At 42.4% G+C, this 7,500-nt stretch overlaps 1 protein-coding gene across 1 annotated transcript in view; it reads right to left on the bottom strand.

Annotated features, from left to right (window-relative positions):
• Positions 1 to 7,081: 7,081 nt before the first annotated feature.
• btbd7 (BTB (POZ) domain containing 7) overlaps positions 7,082 to 7,500 on the bottom strand; it is a 14,544-nt gene continuing 14,125 nt past the window's right edge. The window contains exon 10 of the mRNA XM_083562590.1: positions 7,082 to 7,500. This exon is cut by the window's right edge and continues 963 nt beyond it. The gene's annotated coding sequence lies outside the window, so the exon portion shown is untranslated.

The raw sequence follows: 7,500 nt of genomic DNA, 5'->3' as shown, positions 1-7,500 counted from the left end.
TCACTCTTCTCCACCCACTCCACCCTGCCTGCACTCTTTTCTTCACTTCTCTAACACACTCTCCATTACTTTGCACTGTTGACCCCAGGTACCTGAACTTCTCCACCTCTTCTCCCTGCAACCGCACCCCTCCACTGCCCCCCTCTCATTCACACACATGTACTCTGTCTTACTCTTACTGACTTTCATTCCCCTTCTCTCCAGTGTGTACCTCCACCTCTCCAGGCTCTTCTCCACCTTCTCCCTACTCTCACCACAAAATACAATATCATCCGCAAACATCATAGTCCACGGAGACTCCTGTCTGACCTCGTCCATCAACCTGTCCATCACCACTGCAAACAGGAAAGGGCTCAGGGCTGATCCTTGATGCAGTCCAACCTCCACGTTGAACCAGTCTGTCGTTCCTACTGCACACTTCACTGCTGTCACACTGTCCTCATACATGTCCTGCACCACCCTCACATACTTCTCTGACACACCAGACTTCCTCATACAATAGCAATTTGATAATTAGATAGTGAGGGAAAGAAAAGATGGAGAGAAAGAGAGGAGTAAAAAGTGAATTAGAAAGGATAAAGCAGAGGAATTAAACCTGAGGGAAAACACACACACCCTGTGGGCCTGTATAAAATGGGAGACATGTTGGTTCAGGATTTCTTTCACTTTCAACCCATTAAACTTCCACCTCCATGTGTGAGCGTGGGGGTGAGGGAGTCTGATCAGATCTTCTCTCCTGTTCTCAATCTTACACATGTTCTTCTGTTAGAGACACAAATGTCCCAGAACTTTCTTCTAGTTCAATTCACTGTTATGCAGCATGAACATGCATGTGTCTCAAATACCATCAAAGATTTGTTGTTTCTGGATATTTCCAGGCTCTGTAACCCCGCCCCCTCTCCCCTTTTCCTCTAATCAGCTCTACAGCATTCATTTGTTTAATCTTCACCTTTTTACACCTTCTTTTATATTTCTGTTAAATAAAATTAAATAAATAAGGAGGAAAGAAAATAAACCATCATAAGAAAGAACTCGAAGTGCGAGAAGAAAACAAAGAAAGAAAAATAATATTGAAAAAATAAAAGAATGTAAGGATAAAAAACCTAATCTTTTTTTTTTCCCCTTTTACTCTTTCTTTCCTCTCTATCTCTTTAAAATTTCCTTTCAAAGAGAAAGAGAGGAAAGAAAGAGCAAAAGGGAAAAAAGGAAGAAATGAACATAAAAAAATAAATAGAGCAAAGACAAACAATTAAGTGAGATGGAAAGTGAAATAAAAATATTTATCAAGTGAGGAAAAGAAAAGATTATACACACACACACACACACACACACACATATATATATATACAGTGAGGAAAATAAGTATTTGAACACGCTGCTATTTTGCAAGTTCTCCCATTTAGAAATCATGGAGGGGTCTGAAATTGTCATCGTAGGTGCATGTCCACTGTGAGGGACATAATCTAAAAAAAAAATCCAGAAATTACAATATATAATTTTTAAACTGTTTATTTGTTTGATACAGCTGCAAATAAGTATTTGAACACCTGTCTGTCAGCTAGAATTCTGACCCTCAAAGACCTGTTAGTCTGCCTTTAAAATGTCCACCTCCACTACATTTATTATCCTAAATTAGATGCACCTGTTTGAGGTCGTTAGCTGCATAAAGACACCTGTCCACCCCATACAATCAGTAAGAATCCAACTACTAACATGGCCAAGACCAAAGAGCTGTCCAAAGACACTAGAGACAAAATTGTACACCTCCACAAGGCTGGAAAGGGCTACGGGGAAATTGCCAAGGAGCTTGGTGAAAAAAGGTCCACTGTTGGAGCAATCGTTAGAAAATGGAAGAAGCTAAACATGACTGTCAATCTCCCTCGGACTGGGGCTCCATGCAAGATCTCACCTCGTGGGGTCTCAATGATTCTAAGGAAGGTGAGAAATCAGCCCAGAACTACACGGGAGGAGCTGGTCAATGACCTGAAAAGAGCTGGGACCACCGTTTCCAAGGTTACTGTTGGTAATACACTAAGACGTCATGGTTTGAAATCATGCATGGCACGGAAGGTTCCTCTGCTTAAACCAGCACATGTCCAGGCACGTCTTAAGTTTGCCAATGACCATTTGGATGATCCAGAGGAGTCATGGGAGAAAGTCATGTGGTCAGATGAGACCAAAATAGAACTTTTGGGTCATAATTCCACTAAACGTGTTTGGAGGAAGAAGAATGATGAGTACCATTCCAAGTACACCATCCCTACTGTGAAGCATGGGGGTGGTAGCATCATGCTTTGGGGGTGTTTTTCTGCACATGGGACAGGGCGACTGCACTGTATTAAGGAGAGGATGACCGGGGCCATGTATTGCGAGATTTTGGGGAACAACCTCATTCCCTCAGTTACAGCATTGAAGATGGGTCGAGGCTGGGTCTTCCAACATGACAATGACCCGAAGCACACAGCCAGGATAACCAAGGAGTGGCTCTGTAAGAAGCATATCAAGGTTCTGGCGTGGCCTAGCCAGTCTCCAGACCTAAACCCAATAGAGAATCTTTGGAGGGAGCTCAAACTCCGTGTTTCTCAGCGACAGGCCAGAAACCTGACTGATCTAGAGAAGATCTGTGTGGAGGAGTGGGCCAAAATCCCTCCTGCAGTGTGTGCAAACCTGGTGAAAAACTACAGGAAACGTTTGACCTCTGTAATTGCAAACAAAGGTTCCTGTACCAAATATTAACATTGACTTTCTCAGGTGTTCAAATACTTATTTGCAGCTGTATCATACAAATAAATAGTTTAAAAATCATACATTGTGATTTCTAGATTTTTTTTTTTAGATTATGTCTCTCACAGTGGACATGCACCTACGATGACAATTTCAGACCCCTCCTTGATTTCTAAGTGGGAGAACTTGCAAAATAGCAGCGTGTTCAAATACTTATTTTCCTCACTGTATATATTAAAGAGAGAGAGAGAGAGAGAGAGAGAGAGAGAGGAAGCAAGAGAGACAAAAATAGAGAGAGAGAGAGAGAGAGAGAGAGAGAGAGAGAAGAAAGGATGGACGAGGAGACAGGTTTCGTGTTAAAGCGGTTTATTTGGCGTCTCACTGCAGGTAGAAGTCTCTGTTCCACCCCGGAGTAGAAAAATAGACACTTCTCACTAGAAGTCCGTAGAGGAAAAACTCTGCTCGTGGTATTTACACTCGGTCACAACCTCGATAGATATTTATATATAAATCTTTACAATTTACACACATCAGAACAAACAAAGCTTCTCTTCAAAGATACAAATCTTTAAAAATATTCTTTGAATAACCAAACAAAAAAAAAAAACGAAAGAAAAGAAGAAAAAGAAAAGGAGCCTCTTGGTAGCTGAGAGCCTGAGAGACACAAGCATAGAGAAATGGCTTGCATAAGACAAAAAGGGGATGAAGAAGAGGAAAAACAGCAAGAGGAGGAGAAAGGAGGAGAAAAAAGAAGAAAAGGGGAAGAAACATGAGTATAAGAAAAAGAAGTGGAAAAGAAGAGCAGAAGAAGGAGGAAAAGAGAAGAAGGAAGATGGGGTTAAGGAAGAGAAGGAGGAAAAAGAAGAAGGTTGGTGAGAAGAAGGAATCAAAGGAGGAGGAAGAAGTAGGATGAGAATAAGGACAGGAGGTAGAAGAAGAGGAAAAGAAGGAAGAGGATAGGGTAGAGAATGAGAAGGAAGAAGAAGAAAAGAATATAGATATGTAGCAGGAAGAGGAAAAGGAGAAAAAGGAGGAAGAAGAAGAGAAGGAGGAAAAGGAGATAGAAGAGAATGTTGCAGAAGAAGAGGAAGAAAAGGAGGATGATGAGGAGAAGGAATAATAGAAGCAAAAGAAAAAGTTGAGGAAGAGGAGAAAGATGAGGAAGAGGATTTGGAGGAGGAAGATGAGGAAGAGGACATGCCCAGCCTTGGGGCATGAAGGCACTCGTATATCATCTCCATCAGAGAGAAAAGCTAAAGCAGGAGAAGTGGAGATGAGCAGTAACAGCATGGTTTTGATCCTCTCAGTGAGCTTGGTTTAGCCCGGCCGTGCAGAGCGAGACGACAGGAACACGAGAACCTGCTCAGGATCACAACGAGGAGAAACACACTGAGGGACCAGGGCTTCATCTGAAACATAGTGCAGAATGGCTAGGGCAGGGTCTACACCTCAACCACCACAGAACTTCTCATCTATCCCAAGTGTAATGTAGTGACACTCACACACACACACACACACACACACACACACACACACACAACCCAACACAAGCTGTTAGAAGTTCATCCATGCAGAAGTCAGTCAGGTCTGGGTCGTGGGTGAGATGATACACTGAGGTAAAGCTCAGAGCTGGTGATGTTCTGGAGATCTTCTGGACCAACATGATCTACTGTATAATAACTCCTAATAGATCCGTCTGATTTCTAAACTGACTCTGAAAGTGTTCAACAAATATAACGTTAATAATCCAGTTATTTATATCATCTTCAGCTGATTCTCCACTTCACTATTCAAATCAGCTATAACTGCTTATAGAGGACCATCCATCCATCCATCCATCCATCCATCCATCCATCCATCCATCCATCCATCCTTTCATCTAACCATTCATCCATTCTTCTATTCAACCACGCATCCGTAATTTCATCTAACCCTCTATCTGTAATTTTATCTAACCATCCATCTATCATTTCATCTAACCATCTATCTATCCATCCATCATTTTATCTAACCATCCACCCATCCATTTCATCTATCCATCCATCCATCCATCCATCCATCCTTTCATCTAACCATCCACCCATCCATTTCATCTATCCATCCATCCATCCATCTATCATTTCATCTAACCATCCACCCATCCATTTCATCTAACCATCCACCCATCCATTTCATCTATCCATCCATCCATCCATCCATCCATCCATCCATCCATCCATCCATCCATCATTTCATCTAACCATCCACCCATCTATTTCATCTATCCATCCACCCATCCATTTCATCTATCCATCCATCCATCCTTTCATCTAACCATCCATCCATCTATCATTTCATCTAACCATCCACCGATATATTTCATCTAACCATCTATCCATCCATCCTTTCTTTCATTCAACCATTCTTCTATTCAACCACCCATCTGTAATTTCATCTAATCATCCATCCATCCATCCATCCATCCATCCATCCATCCATCCATCCATCCGTAAGTTCATCCATCACTTTATAAGACTTTCTAAGGATCTGAGAGTGTTTGAGCTGAAATGTCTGAACGTGTCTCCATGCTGCAGTGATGTGGGGATTTCAGGAGCTTTTTCCTACTGTAAAGTTGAACTTTGTGTTCTTCTGAATCAGACCTCCAGCGTTCTGTTGTATTACATGGAGTCTCATGTTTATATCTTGAGGGTGTGTGTGTGTGTGTAGTTGTGTACTGTTGTATCTGGTGGGCGTGGCCTGTGAACTCATACGTCTCAGCTACTTTTCTCCTCCATTTCTCCTCTCTTTCACACACAACTCATTCTCTTTTTTGACGTCAATCCGGAGTCCAATACGTAAAAGAACTAATGTAGGTTTTTGAGTCACGAGGCGTGAAATCGCGGTGCGATTCAGATGATTCGTTCCTTCTTTACGACGTCAGAGATTTGCATAGAGACGAGAATAAATTTCAGGGTAATGTCTCGGCTTTCGCTTTTTAGGGATAAACCTGGGCACCACTGCTGAACTTTCATTCGTCACCTGACGCAGGTGTGAAGACACGATTCTCAGAGTAGAACGCTGTTCGGTCAAAAGTATTGGGACACCCGACTTTCCCCACGCATATGTGGTTCTTCTCCGAACACAGTTGTGTAGGACGTCTCTGGACGCTGGAGCAAGAAATTTTTGCTCTCACTTTAACTAGGAGACCCGAACCTGTTCCATCATGACAATTCCACTGATCTCCATGAAGATCTGCTTTCCATGGGTTGGAAAGGAAGATCTCCTGCTAAAGAGCTCCAACCCTATAGAACACCCCAGGAGCCTCCTCACTCCACCTTCATCAGTACCTGACTTTACTAACACGTCAATGGGAGAAATGAGATGTTCAAAATATCAGTCTTTTGGTCAGGTGTCCCCAAACCTTTTGACCATAGAGTGTAGGTTTAAAGAAATTAAGGCTAACAAGCTCAGAAGAGAGAAGATGACAGGGAGGTAGAGGTGTAGCGTTTGTAAGCGTCGAGGCATCACGGCATTATCGCAGCCAAAGTAAAAAAAAACCAACACGATGCAGGTTAGTATTTTGAAGAGAAAGGCAGGAGGCAGGAGGCACAGGACCGGGCTAAACGAGAGGAGGAGATCTTTCTCCCGTATTCCAGCTTGCACAGGTGACCCAAGAAGAAGAAGAAGAAGAAGAGCATTAACGTTACAGTACCATGAGACATGGCATAAACAGTATAAAGCTGCATATATCACGCATCAGCGACTGCATCAGGAAGATTATCCTTTTGTTTGTTTGTTTTTTCCCCTCATAAAGGATAGGAAGAGAGGAATCTGAGGCGACGTTTTTGGGCGTTCACGTTCACTTTCGGCCTCCACGCAGGATGGAGGTGCGGGAGTGTGAGGTAAACGCTCCTGCACTCGGTTCTCAGAAACCGAACCCCCTCGCCCGTACGCCGACGAGCTCACGTCCAGAGCGCATTGTCAGAGATGTGTGTGTGTGTGTATGAGGAGGTAAAGGCAGAACGTGAAAGAGTTCTTCAGGAGAGCAGGCAGCATGGTCGCCAGCGTAAACGCGCAGGAGCTCTGAGAAACATGGCGAGGCGAGAGCAGCTTCAAAACCGCCCGAAGAATCAGATGCTGCGTTCATGACGACTGGGATTTTTCCATAAAAATCATCATCGTTTAATAATAATAATAAAAAAGATTAGTGCTTTGCTTCTATTTATTTTATATTATTATATCGTCGCTGATCATTTAACTGATCCTGTGTCAAAGTACTGCGGAGTATTGACTCTTTTAGTTACGGCTTGGCCGATACCACGGTACGACTCATATCGCGATAAATTACATAACGATACATTTTTCTCACAAATCCGTGTTTATTCAAACAAACTTTTTTTTTTATGTAAAAATATTTTTTGTAGAAGCCTGAATATCATGTATCGTAGAAACGTCTTTTGTCATATTGTCCGGTACTTTACATTACCTGAAAAAAATACAAAAATTATAGCGTCAACCAATCAGATCACGGTTGAAGTCGAGATGAAAGCAACTAGTGTGAGATAAAAGGAAGGGGGCGGAGCTTCCAGAAAAGGTCAGTTAATATGAGCGAGCACAAAACATCTACGGCATCCTGCCGATTCATGTGTTGTTCGACTCGTGTTTTTAGTCTTTTTGCATATTTTTGAGTTAAAACTCGTAGCAGCGATAATCAAACGTGGCCCTGTAAAAAAAAAAAAAAAAAACGTGTGAATGTAAAGAGTACGTGTGTGTTTTCGGAGTGAACGTGAGCGGTGA

This window comes from Silurus aristotelis, assembly GCF_946808225.1.
Source record: "Silurus aristotelis genome assembly, chromosome: 15".
Lineage (NCBI taxonomy): Eukaryota > Metazoa > Chordata > Actinopteri > Siluriformes > Siluridae > Silurus > Silurus aristotelis.
Note: the sequence above shows the minus strand (reverse complement) of the source record. Positions and strands in the feature narration are given on the sequence as shown.